The following is a 13,973-nucleotide window of genomic DNA, read 5'->3' as shown; positions in this document are numbered from 1 at the left end:
ACCTGCCAAATATTTTAGCCAAAATTGAGAATTTCTTTAGCAAAAGTCAATGAACGTTGCCTCAACAACAACGGCAACAGCAACAACAACTATGCAACACTTCCAACATGTCACACATACTATAAATTGGAACGCGCACATTTCCTACTTTTTCAGCTTTTTTTGCTAGCACATTTCTGAGTGAAATAGTCACGACATTTGGAACACTTCCAAATGGCCAAATCGAAAGCGACTTTAAATAGCCTCAAAAAAAAAAAGAGAGAGAGAGAGAGAGGGAGAGCGAGGGGGAGGGAGAGAGAAGAAAAAAATTAGATACAAAGTCTGCCCGGTTTGGGACACAAACTAATTTCGGCGTGCGCGCTTCCAAAGCAAACAAGTTGCGACTTCTCTAATTACCTCAATGGAGCAGCAGAAGAAGAAGACGAAAAGGCGGAGGAGGAGCAAAAACAACACTTTTCTCTTCTGCTGCGGAGGAGTTGGGCGAGACTATTGACAAGATAAATGACAAGAGGAAACAAGAAGAAGCAGACAAACTGAAGTTGACACTCAATAGAGGTGTGAGAAAATGAGAAAATGACCCAAGATGTAAAAGTTTCTTGATGAGGATATTAGGCTAAGAGATAGCCTAGAGAAGTGATTGATGGAAGTTGCAATAGGTAAATATACTCTGTCCGGCTATTATCGATAGATATGCATATCACTGTTACCGATGGCATTTCATAACTGATCCATAGCAAACAGATATTCTTATCTTCTCGTTTTGGCAACATTCAATAACTCCACAAACTTCTTACCAAACATACCCCATCGGTACTTCCCTATACAGGGTATATTTGTGGTGGGAGTGACTGCATTTAAGACGTATTGTTTGACTTATGTTTGGTGTTAAGTGCAACACCTCGCACGTATTTTGTCACCTGGACAATTAAGCTGCCTGGGAGACAAAACGCATTCAGCCGATTCGGTTGACCCACAAATGAGAGCAGCGAACAATGTCAAATGCAACTGCAACGTGCTTCAAGCGAATGCACCGGGAATTAACCGAAAAACCCAAAGATGAAGAACCGTTCTAAGCATGCGAAAGAGAGAGTCGTTCGCTGACCAAAATGTCCGCTGGTAGCACAGTTAAAATCCCCGACACGGCCTATTGAGTAACATATCAGAGCCGGCACAGCGTTGAGCCAGCGAGAGAGCGAATGAGGGGGGGCCTCTGATATCAAAGCTGACAACGACACGGTTGACATAATCACGTTCGAGTGTCACGTTCGTAGCCGGGCACGATAAGACGACGACGACGACGACGACGGCCGAGACGAAGTCGTCGTCGTCTGCGCCTTTTGTTGCCGTCACGTTCTTGGCAGATGTGTTGTTGTTGTCGCTGTTGTTGTTGGCCCCCATGTGGTCCACTCGAAGTTGCAGCCAAAGTCTGCCTGCATCCAAAAACTGTGGCCAAGAACAAGTTTGCCGCTTGTCAAGCTTTTGAAAATTGTTTTCAGTTTTTCTCTTCATTTTTCTGTTGGCTTTTGACTTTAGCTTTGGCTCCGGTCTCATTAAAAACATGTTACATGCCTTTAACTGCTTAAACTGATTATGAAATTGCTGGGCTTTAACTGTTTATATAATTATTTTTACTACTACCAATCAGCAGCAGTTTGGCTCAGTCACTGAGTGACGTGGAAGATACCCTCTACGTATGGAATGCAGTTGCAGACTGTCATACTAAGCATACGTGACATCACATAAAAGACTTTACTGTTATCCATTCGAAACTAATTCCTTGACTCCTGGATATACCAAAGGTGGATACATTTTATCGTTTGATTACTCTCAAAATTCCTCTGAAATATTTCATTTATAATTGAAGTCAAAAATCAAAATTAATTTCTTTCTTCTCAAGTTTTCAATAGACTCACTAAACCCTCATCTATTTCAAATTTTCAATGAATATATCATAAGCCACAACAATTGAAGCATCTGCGCTTGATGAAGCATTCTTTAAGTCGGTTATTTAAGAGAGCATTGTCTACCTGCTCACTTCGGTTGCATATAGATTAAAAGAAAATCCTTGGCTTTCTCTGTCGGCATTAAATTTCAATTATTACAACATCAGAGGGGCCACAGCCTATTGGGGCTGCTTTCTGCTTTCTATTTATTGCACAATTAACAAGTCGTTAGTCCAAAAGTTTTTTGTTATTTTGTTATTTTGGGATCTTTCAACTAGCGTTACGCCTGGTGCCAGCTGTTAGTACATTGACCACAGAAAGGTAATATCATTTTAATTGCCACAAGGCAGAGACCGCAATAGAAAGAGTAATATAAAGAGCGAGAGGGAGTGAGAGAGTGAGGGGGAGAGGGAGGGACAAGTTCCCGCCTGCTTAAGTAACTGGCGTATTCAACAACTCAACTCAACTACAAAGTTGATCCGTAATCAACCTTCGAATGAAAGCCCAAGCCACGAGGCGGAGCTCCCCGGCAGCAGCCTTGTTAACGGCTCTTGGACAAAGCTTTGACCTTGTCCATTTGGCCAACTGATGGCGGTCATTTGGCTTGTCTCTCTTTTTCTGCTATGGACCACATTTGGCAGACACTTAACGAACGTTAATTGCACTCGAGTGGCCCGAAGATCACACGACGAGTGCTTCGAAAGTGTTTTCGGGGCTTGCTCGACTTTGTTTTTGTCTCTGCTCAATTTGGGGGCAGCGCCGTGTTTGGTAATCTGATAGTTTCGAGTGCAGAATCATCAATTCGAGTTGCCGGTGTCAAATGTGCCACAGATTTAGGTGAAGAGGTTCACTGAACTCGCTGCAGAAGGTCGAACGTAACAGTGAAAAGAACGGTTTGGCCACTAGAAAGCTTAGCCAAGTCGAGGGAATACAAAGTAAGAATACTCTAGTTGAGGTTGATCTTATTTCTCTTCTCTTCTCATCTGTGACAATATACACTTTTCTCTCACTCTCTTCCCCATTAATCCATAAAACTGCTCATCTGCCTCTTAATCTGAATCTTCGTTGTATATGGAATGGTTAGCCAGATGTATCTTTCTCTCTAAGTGGAGTGGATGCAAGAGAAGGTTTTACTTGAGTCATCTCTTCTTCTTTTGCTGTTTCTCTCTCACATTCAAGTAAGGCCGTTTTAGCTACACAACCATCTGCCGTTTCCTCTCTCCTCACTTCGCCATCTCTCATAATCCCATTTCGTGCAAATCCAAATCGGATTACAAGTCCATTGTTAATGGTAAAACATTTCTCATGATTGATTTTACCCCCCAACCAAAATTGGTCAAAAGCAACAACAACAGCAACAGCTTAACAGGCTGGAAAACATGGATATGTACAGACAGCATATGAAATATGGATATGGAATGGAAATGCATATGACTGCCGATATATCAGCCAGCAACAACAACAACTGCAATAGCAATACAAAAGAGCTAAACATTTCTCAATATTGCATTGCGCTGACATTTTCACAGACACAGAGCAAGCAGCGGCGCATTTTCACCAGTTTTCCCGAAACTAAAGCTGTCCATGACAAATGATTGCAGCAATCAAATGAAATTAGTCAATGAAATTGGCAAACATTTGGCTAATTAGTCTTAAAAAAAAAAAAAAAAACAAAACAAAACTAACGACAACAAAGCAAAGCAAACTATGTGAAGTCGTCTAATTGCGCAACATTTGAATTGGGCAATTAGAGTTTTCCCTGCAGCCTCGCCTGAAGGCTGCAGCCGAGCCAATCATCATCAGCGAGTGTCTACTGTATGCAAGTCAAGGTCAGCTGATTGCAGCGCAATCATATCTAACGCTGCGGGTCACTCACTGCTCTCTGCTGCTCTGTGTGGGCATTGATAAGCCCAGAGTCTTCAGGACGGCCACTAATCATCCACGTTTACGAGCCAATTGAACTCGGGGTCGGAGCTGTATAGCTGTCTATATATATATATTAATGAATACGATTTATGCAGTCAAAATTATTTCAAAGCTAACTGCATTATGCACAGATTACGTTTCATGCTTAGTTGAACAGTCAAAGGGCATTCAGATGTTTCAAATTACGAGTCAGATCTGAATTATGTTCTCAAGCCAAAATCTAAATAAGAGATGCAGCACTATTAATCGAAAACCAACAATTATTCGAGTGTAAGATCTTAAGCTTTATAAGGACAATGTCACCTGATATAAAGTTACCATCAAACAGCTATCGCAAAGTTCATATATAAAGAGAAAGCTAACCATATAAAATATAATAAATTGCATAAGCTAAGCAACGCCTTGTTTATTTATTGCGGCGCTTTAAAGCAGAACTCCATTCATTATCATTATCATTGTGATTATTATTATTATTATAGCTAATGCCCGCTGCAATTGTTGCAGTTATAATTGACATGGACGCGAAACATAAAGATTATAATCATGATAATGATCTTTCGGTTGCCTGACTTGACCTCCGTTGACCCCGTTGCACATCCTCTATCATATAACAGGTTGCCAGCTTTCTTGGACAACTCGTAATTGGGGCGTGGCAATGCACAGCACATAAAAAAAAACACCGCACAGTAATTGAAAGCCGACATTTTGGCAAATTAAGTGCCCATAAAAAAAAGCCAAAACAGTTGTACAATGGACAATGTAATTACCAAAAACAGCCAAGAGAGAGGGAGATGGCGAAAGCGAGACAGAGAAAGAAGTACAAATTCATTACAAATAAAAAATTGCAAAAACGAATTAAATAAGCTTGAATAGTTGATGCCAAATGAACGAAGCTCAAATGCTCTGAAGGTGAAAATACTTCATAAAAACTGATATGATATCTAGTAAACGACATTGAATGATACTCTATAGAACTCTATATGATAGTTCATATACTAATATGATATATCACAGGATACCATTGATCATTGTTTTACTATGCAGCCTATTAGACGGATCATAAAGTCGATTCATTCACTAACTATTATGTTCATGATCTCTATATCTCAATCATTTATAATTACTTTATTTCTTATATGTATATCCTATTGCTTTCGAATATGAATTGTCATTAGTGTCGCTTGCAGGCCTCTATTGAATTTGGCTTTAACTATATCTCAAATAAATTTGTTCGTTTCATATAACATTGCAAATGAGTTTTGGGTTTCAGTTGCAGCTTTGTTTTTTTTTTTGGGGGGGGACTGCTCTGTCCTGGGGGGCCACAGCCGACACCAGGCAGGAGACAATGGAAAAGCGCACTTTCACTAACAGCAGGTGGAGATGCTCACACAGTAAACACTGGCATCAAGTGGAATCTGCAGCGTGTTTTGTTTCTCTTTGCTTTTTTAACAATTACGACACCTCAATTTGCGAGCAGAGGCCGCTCGAACAAAAACAAAAACAGCAACACAGCCAAATGCCCAGAAGCTACAAAATCAAAACACACATAAGTCAAGTGCTGCACCACCTCCTCCAGTTGCTGCTGCCCCTCCTCCTGCTTCTACTCCTCCTGCTGCGACAGACTCCACTGCAACTCATTAAGCGGCAAACGGGTTCATAACTCTGCAACATGCCGGGTCACATTTGGGGGTCAGTCTCAACCACAGCTACAGCTACAGCTCCAACATCTCAGCATCTCACTTACTTCCGAATAGATAAACGTCGCAACGTCGCCGCTTGATCGACGACGACATGTGAAGAGAGCCGCAACACGTTGCACAGATCTCGGAAGCTCGCGCAGCAATTGATTTTGAAATGCAAAAGGGAGGCGTGTTCACTTGGCCAGGTTAAGAGGTAATCTACAAGCTGACTACGTGCCCGGCTAGCAACTGCCACTTGTGACACTATTTAAGGTACTTTCGGGCGCAAATATAAATATTATTAAAAATAATGTGGGCCGAGTTCAATAACACCCAATACAATTGGTAGTTAAGCCTTAAGATATTACCTAGCCGATGTGAGCTGAGTGCGGTGAAAGAGACCGCAGCAGCCAAGCAGCAAACCAACAGCAACAACAACAATAACAACAAACATAGGCAGCCAGCTAAGCGTGCTTAATGTTCAATTGTTTAGAGTACATTGAACTGAAACTGTGGCAAGCAAAAGCCTCAGAAATCAGCTGAGAAACCAAGTGGCAAAGAAAACAGTGAAAGATTAGTGATATATATAACTTATATACAGTATAAACTATATATAAAGCCTAGGCAGAAAATGGTGTTAAAACAGAATGAGAGAAATGTTATTATATAAAAGGATAATTAAAGAGGGAGTGGGAGAGTGAGGCAACACTTAAAGTGTTGATTGGATTAAAATGGAAAATGAAGAGATCAGTTTCAACAGACCAAATTATGATATCTATATGTATGAGAGCATAGAGAGAGAGAGAGAGAGAGAGAGAGAGAGAGAGAGAGAGAGACACACAAGGCAATTATCACTGATCAATAATTATATAGCATTAATTGATTAAAATTCCAACTAGAATCAACAAATTAAAAGCTCATAGCAGATGAGATGGTAGATGGAAGATGGAAGACAGAGCGTGAAGGTGGAAAATAAATGATGAAAGAAGAGAAATAGAAGAGTTCTAATTAATATTTATGTAAGAAAGAGTGAAGAATAGTTTCTTTAGGAATATGATATACTCTTATATAATATATAGATAAATATTATAAGAACTGAGCCATTTGCATTAATAATCATGAGTTGCACAATCAATACATCCTTATAGAGCTATATGAAATCGTTGTTTGTCTAGCCAAGTTTAATCATCATCAACAGAATAAAAACTCCTGTTTCCGAGTATATTTCGCTATATATCTTGCCCATAGAGAGGCGACACATCTAGGCAGCTGACAAAGGACAACCTGTACAGGTAGGTCTGCGACTTTCGCTGGCCACATCAATTGATGCATCTATAACAAACTAATGCCTTGATTTGCACTCAATGCCAGAGAAAGTTTAACTGATCTGCATTGTGTGGCAAGGCGACAATAGGACCATAACGAAGACATCCTAAGCCACAGACACACACACACACACACACACACACACACACACACACACACACACACACACACACGACATTCACACATCAACGCCTCTTGATTTTTATTGCGTCTGCTGCCGATCGATCGAAGTGCATAAAAAAATTTGCATAGCGTGGAAATAAAAGCAAAATTTATTGGCAACGCGTCGTCGTCGTCGTCGTCGTCGTCGTCTTTGCTGAGGTTGGCAACTTTATTAGCAATTTGCCAAACGGCAATTTGAATAAACGAGCAGTGGCTGCCACCAGGTAGGCAGAGCAGCACACACACACCTACCACTTGCAGAAGTTGCCTGATTGAATGTGTTGCAAGTGGGCTCATGATGTTGTTGCCATGTGGCAAGACTTAACAAGGATTAATCAGGCGCAGCGAATTTCAAATTTATTTATGGGTCGAAAAAGAGCTAGAAGAAGAGGAGAAGGCGACACCCTTTGTTGGGGCAGCATTAGAAAGTCTTTGCTGTTGCATTTGTGGTGCATGTTGCAGCTCGTGCATGTCGCGCCGCAAATATTCAAATATTCAAATTGCGAAATTTGCAATTCTCACCTGTGTGTGAATCCAACACGTGGCGATTGCCTTCGTCACGTTTCACATTTTTGGCTATTGCTAACAAATATGAGCGCTGGGCAGACGTGGCCCCCTCTTCCAGGCGACTCAATTGAGCAGAGGCAGAGAGCGTCGAGCACACTTGAATGCCAGCACAGGACAGGAAAAGCGAAAAGCAAAAGGTTTTTGTTATTGTTTTTGCTTTCTGCTTGCTTGCGCCATATCAAACAGGCGAATCGCTGCATTGACAGAGAGCAAAAAGCAGTACAAAATCAAATGACAGCAACTGATGCAACATGCGGCAACAACAACAGCAACAACACATTGTAGCACTGCCGGAAGACAGACGCTGCAAACGAACCAACGAACGAATTGTTTTCAATATGCCTTTGACAGACAGCCGGACCAGAGCACTCGACCAGTCGAACAGTCAGCCGAGTCCAAAAACTGTCAGACAGAAAGTCGAACTCGAACTCGAACTCGGGTCGGCAGCGCACTCCATAGACAGACAGACAGCTGGACAGACACCCTGACAGTGCTCAAACAGATGCAGTTGGGCCCAGGGCAAGCCCAGCGATCCGCAGCGCATCTTGCTTCAAAGCGCTGCCTTTGTTTAGATGGCTGAAATGAAGGTCCTCTATGCCCTGGCCGCGTTCACTTTTATCAAAAGTAATTGCTCGCTTCGTTCCGATACTGATCAAAATGCTGATCATCATCATAATGATCATTGCAATCATTACGACTCTTGAGTTGCTCGTAATAAAAGTTATCTGCAGAGCGATTGACTTGCAATTGCAGCGTTGACTCTCTGCATAATTAGCTAATTGCATGAAAGCCTAATGCCAGAGTAGGCAGAGATCGATAATCTAATAGAGCTGTTCAAAGATGGCGAAAGAAATGAACTAAGTAGTCGAGTAGGGGTACTCAAGGTGTCGTAGCACTTGCAGAAGTTATCTTCTCTGATATAATCTTCTATAGCTCTTTATAAGTCTAAGGAGCGAGAGGGACTTGATCTTTCCTTCAATGAGAAATATATCATAGCTTTGTTAATTTGGCTGCCAGTCATAATCTCTGGAATGTCTTTCGACTTCATTAAAATGTACAATTACGTTCAGCTGGCTTAGCTCAACGATAAATTCAATTAAAATATAAAGCATTATCGATTATTTGTCCAATACAGACTCAATAATTAGGCAATAAATCAGGCAATGAAATGCGAAAGTCCATTGCATTGGGGCAATTAAGAAATTGCATTCATAACAAAGCGCGAATCGAATAATTTGTGCACTCAAAGAGATGAGTTGAGTGAAAGCGAATGAATGTTAATTGCAAATCGTTAAAGAAAGACCCTGCTAAGAGGGGCGTGGCAACTGCACAGCACATAACACATTTGTGATATATGTATAAAATACATAAGTATGTATATGTGTATCTCAATCTGGATTCCATTTTAGTTTATTGAACGTTGCAATGTTTCGTTCCCCTCTTCGCGCCTGCCATGAAAAATTGAAATTTGCACGCAAAGCCAAAAATTATGACCGCCAGACTTGGGCAGGCAGGGAAATGGCATCTTGTTGTTGATAGTTCAACATGAGAAATGGCAATTTTAATTGCGGAAGCAAAAACTAAATGAAAATAGAAAAAGAAAACAAACACAAAATTCGAAAAACCGAAAATAGCTGGAAAAACTTACGCAACACATGTGTGTGCGATTGCTGAAGACGGAGATCAGAGATCTTGGACCTTGTATGTATGATTCTTACCTAGAAAGAGAAGAGAAGAGAAGAGACAAAGTTAGTTGATTTGATATTAAGTATGCAAGACCTATATATATATATACGACATAAGTAGCAGCTATATTTGGTATTCAGGCAAGGGAAATAAAAGAGAGAAACACACGAGAGTGTTCTAGTCGAGAGTGCTTGATTCCAGCGATTCCTTTCTTGATTTATATACATGCTAAGAAATAAAACCTGGATATAATATGCAAATGCTTTCCAGCAGCTTCCTTTCCCAAGTTACCTCCATTCCAAACTCTCCCGCATCGATAGCCTTAACTGCTCAGGCATCCATTACGCTCCATAGTAAACTTTCGAAATGCATTTGCTTTGATTCGGTTTGTCAACTTTTCTGCCGACCTAATGAAATGCACTCCAAAGCCACATCAAATTTATGGGCAGACGGGGAAGAAAAGAAAAACCACTTCCCAGACAAACAGAATCGACAGGGCTATAAATATATAATTTATGTCTAAATAGGGGCCACGGCGCCGTTGTTTAGATCTTGTAGAGCGACATGTTTGACAACAGGCACGATGGACGATGATCATGATTTGTTTAAGTGAAATGTCTGGCCACACTCTGGCAGTCGAATGATCGCCAGATGCCCGGTGGATAAACAATAATAACAAATGAGAGAAATCTTTAACATATATAGAACATTCACTATTGACAATCCCAAAGAGAGAGAGAGGAGAGAGAGAGAGAGGGAGAGAGAGAGTGCACCATATGCCCTGTTATGGAAAACACCAAAAATGGGCGCCATATCGGCATTTACAGAGTGGGTGTTGAGTGGAGGAGGTGGAGGCAGGAGTGGGAGTGGGAGTGGGAGTGGGAGTAGGAGTAGCAGGCGCTGTTATAGTTTGTTATGCTAATTGAATAAGGCCAAACGAGAAAAGGTATTTTCTGGCCACAATTTATGTCTAGCCACAACAACAACAACCATTGAACGGAAAAGAAATAGATTTTCACCCAATTTTCTGGCTTCGTGCATGTGGCAATGGTGCATGACATTTTCCGAGTGAGCGGGCGTGGCAGACACGCGACAAAAATGCAGCCAGAATGCCTGGAAAGTGCTTTCATTCGAGCTGCATTCTTGATGCAGACGATAACAGAGCAATCGATAAAGCACTCGATATCTAAAGCTGACCCACTTTGCAGCCATATTCAACTGATAAGTTGCTCCGAGTGCATTAGTTTGGGCCATAAATCAATGGAATTCTGATATTAAAGAGCAGCTAATCAAATATTGTATGTCATAGAGAGTGAAGTATCAATCGATTAGATTAGATTCATGCATTTAATTGAGAGGCGAAAAGCTTTCAGATGTGACCAAAATAAGCCTGTTGAGTGTGCCATACAATCAATCCATTATCGCATCGAAGAAGATATCATATTTCCTATAATTACGAGGCATCAAAATTCAATCAGACTGTAGACAGAGGAGTTGTTCAGTCTACTTTATAATTATTATCAATTATTAGCTCAGTCCATACTTCAATTCAATTTCAATTCAAAGCGCATTCAACCACATTTAGACTCTTGTTTTCCTCTTTTAACCTTTCACTGTACTTTAAACTCCTTTTAAAGCATATGCCACACATATTCAATCACAACTCCTCTAGCATAAGTTTCCACTTAATTTAAACGCTTTCCCCTCCCTTGACCATCCTCCCTCTCTGTTCAAACTAAGCAAATTCTCATAACATAAACAATTCGTAGCACGTTTTCAAATGTTTATTTAGCCGGGCTTTGCTGCGCTTCAATGGCTACCAAAATGCCAAAACATTTCAAATTTATTATTGCACGAGTCAACGAAGCTGAGGCCAAAGCCGCCTGAGCCAGAGCTAAAGCAAGACATCAAGAGGAGCCACGGCTAGAGCAAATAAATCTTACAGTACGGGGCGTAAATACGAGTCGCACAGTGCATGCAAAATGTTTATGCAAACAACGAGGAAGACAACAATAGAAGAGAGTGAAGAAATAACGTGGCCAATAGGAAGGAAGCCAAGGCCGCAAATAGGAAATGCAATTGCCAATGCTTGGGTGGCGTACCAGAGACAAGTCAAGGGGAGAGGAGTGGAAGAGGTGGGGTGGACTGCGGTGTGTGGTGTGTGTGGCATGCAAGTTGTTGTCATGTTCATATTTGCATGTTGCAGCCGCTAACACCGACCATTCATGCATGACGCCTGGCGCAGCTGGAGATCAAAGTCCCTCCCTCCCCCGCACGATGATGAGCCAATGATATGCCTCACTTGCTTGCCACCAACAAGCAGGACGCATGCAGCCGAAAGGACGCGACGCTCCCAGGCGAGTCGGCGAGTCGGCGGGGTCAGAGTTCAGTTCACAAAACAAAAAACTTTCTAAGCCATTACAAATTGTCAGCAGCCAGCAGCTGGAGAAGCCAAGCCGAAACACAAAATGCAATTTCATGGCTTGTCAATCAATTTGCTGCTGCTGCTGTTGTTGTTGTTGTTGTTGCTATTGCATTTATGGAGTGAAAACTGTAGCTGTGCCAGCAAAGGGCGCCAAAAACTGTCGTTGCACTGCTGCTGATTTATGTGCCACAATAGCTCATATTTTCCTCGACTGTCTTCTGTCTCTGTATCTGTCTTCTTCTTCTTATTTTTTTTTTTTTTTTTCAATTTTCCTACCTTTGCTGAGGTCAGAGGTTAACATAATATTTTTTGATTGCATTTCAATTTTCATATTGGGCCATAAATCTTGCACAAGTGGCAAATTAAAAGTCATAAATTATTGCAATTCCAATCGCCAATTGCCAATTGCCAATTGCCAATTGCTCGCTGCCAATTGCCCATTCCCATTGCCATTACTTTCTGTGCAACATGCTGCGCGGCAGGCAAGGCAACATGTTGCCGGCGTTTGTTGCCTAATTTGCGCTGCGGTTCGCTTTTTACATGCCTTAGCCAGAAATTAGGAGTCAAAAGGTGTGCGAATTGTAATTGAAATCTGTGTTGTCATCCCATTGGACACCTGTCATAAGCTGCCGCCGCAGCAGCAGCCGCTGATGCAGCCATTGATGCAGCCGCGGGTGGCAAAGCATTCAAAGCCTCGACTCAGGCTGTGCACGACTTTGACTTACTCTCCACATAAATCTACGGAAAAGACACTCTGTCTATGAGTAAGCTTTGCCGGCACTCCCCACAGACATTTGTGAGCCACTGCGAGGGCCTGGAAAACCCATTAAAAGGTGACTAAGTCGACACAGCTGCCACTTGAACTGATGCTACACTCATCTGGCATTCTCTGAAGCTATAAGAGTTGTTTACTCTATATATTTGGGCAGTATTTACTACGCAAATTAAGGTCTCCCTTGAGTTCATAAATTCTTATTGCCTTTCTCTGCGATTCGCCAGGCCCTCAGTGTGCACTTTAATCTGTCATTTGATAGTTTTCTGTTGCTGTCATTATCTTTTAATCACATCATCAACGGACAGCGAGACACAACTCTCTTTCCTCTCTCGACTCTACTCTACTCTACTCTACTCTCTTCCTTGCTCATTGCCAATTCGATCCGCTCACCTTTTTTCTTTCCCTGCTCAAGGAGTGATTCAGTTGATAAACTAAACTTACAGTAATATTATTTCCCCTTTGCTTCGTAACGAAATTCAATTATCACAAATCATTTACATGAGCACATATCGATATTCGATATCGGAATGTGTAACAAAAGATCGTGTTTCGTTTTCCACACTTCCGTTCGTTCGTTCGTGTTGATTTATTGATGCAACGCCCCACGCAGCCTTGACTGTAATCCTAAACCCCAAAACGAGAGCTCCAGGGAGATGTCAAGCCCAAAATAAATAAATTTTTGAGGAATATTTCAACAAAATCATTTGCCACAATACAAATCAAAGCGTGGGACGTGGGCGCCTGCCGCTCAATTGGGTAAGACAACATGAGCTTAATTATTTTTAAATGATTTTCCAAAAGCCAACATGCAGCAAAAGGGAACGGCAAATGCATGTTGCACATGTCGTTTCGGGAATTTCGGATTGGCATAGTCCCCAAGCTGTGACACGGGCTTAGCACCCACGCCAGAAAACAGCTCGAGTCGAGCACAACAACTGAATCTTTGCTTTCGTCCCGCGCATAGCCCGAGTCGAATGTGATAATACAATAATAAAGTTTTCAACGCTTACAAACCAATCACCCACAAGTCACATGCCGTATGCCGCATGCCGCATGGCACATGCAACTGCCAAGACACTGGCGTTGCAGCAAAGACTTTGTCATTCCGCTTGGGAAGCTGCTCGCGTGACGTTTCCTCGGATCGCATCTCTCTGCGGCGCACTTTCAATTGATGAATTTCATGTTGATGTGTTTATAATGTGGCTTAAGGCTTAAGAGGATTGCTTTTTGTGGGATTTTGAATAGGAGTTGGATTGCCAAATGGAAAAGGTCAGAGTGCAAAGCAGATACATACTAGGGGATATGCTACATGATCTATGTGAAGGGATCAGATACTAGGGTGCTTTATTTTCAGGAGGATCTCCAAGCTTATCCTGAATGCTTTACTTGATATGAGTTCGTTATCAGTATGCAATACGCTCAATATCTGACTTGGCTGCTTGCCTTCTTATATACCATCCGATATACCCTACACATAACTCTCC

At 41.7% G+C, this 13,973-nt stretch overlaps 1 protein-coding gene and 1 long non-coding RNA gene across 5 annotated transcripts in view; both read right to left on the bottom strand.

Annotated features, from left to right (window-relative positions):
- Window positions 1–13,973, bottom strand: part of klar (klarsicht) — a 148,202-nt gene that overhangs the window by 49,377 nt on the left and 84,852 nt on the right. The gene's annotated exons all lie outside the window — the stretch shown is intronic.
- Window positions 3,598–13,973, bottom strand: part of LOC149268942 (uncharacterized) — a 45,609-nt gene continuing 35,233 nt past the window's right edge. Inside the window, exon 2 of the long non-coding RNA XR_016269599.1 lies at window positions 3,598–9,321. This is a non-coding gene — a long non-coding RNA (uncharacterized LOC149268942). The remainder of the gene's footprint in view (window positions 9,322–13,973) is intronic.

The sequence above is a fragment of the Drosophila arizonae genome, chromosome 4 (genome assembly GCF_054131065.1).
Source record: "Drosophila arizonae isolate 15081-1271.41 chromosome 4, UAZ_ARI_1.0, whole genome shotgun sequence".
In the NCBI taxonomy this organism is placed as follows: Eukaryota; Metazoa; Arthropoda; class Insecta; order Diptera; family Drosophilidae; genus Drosophila; species Drosophila arizonae.
The sequence above is the reverse complement of the archived record's forward strand: the minus strand, read 5'-3'. Positions and strand labels throughout refer to the sequence as shown.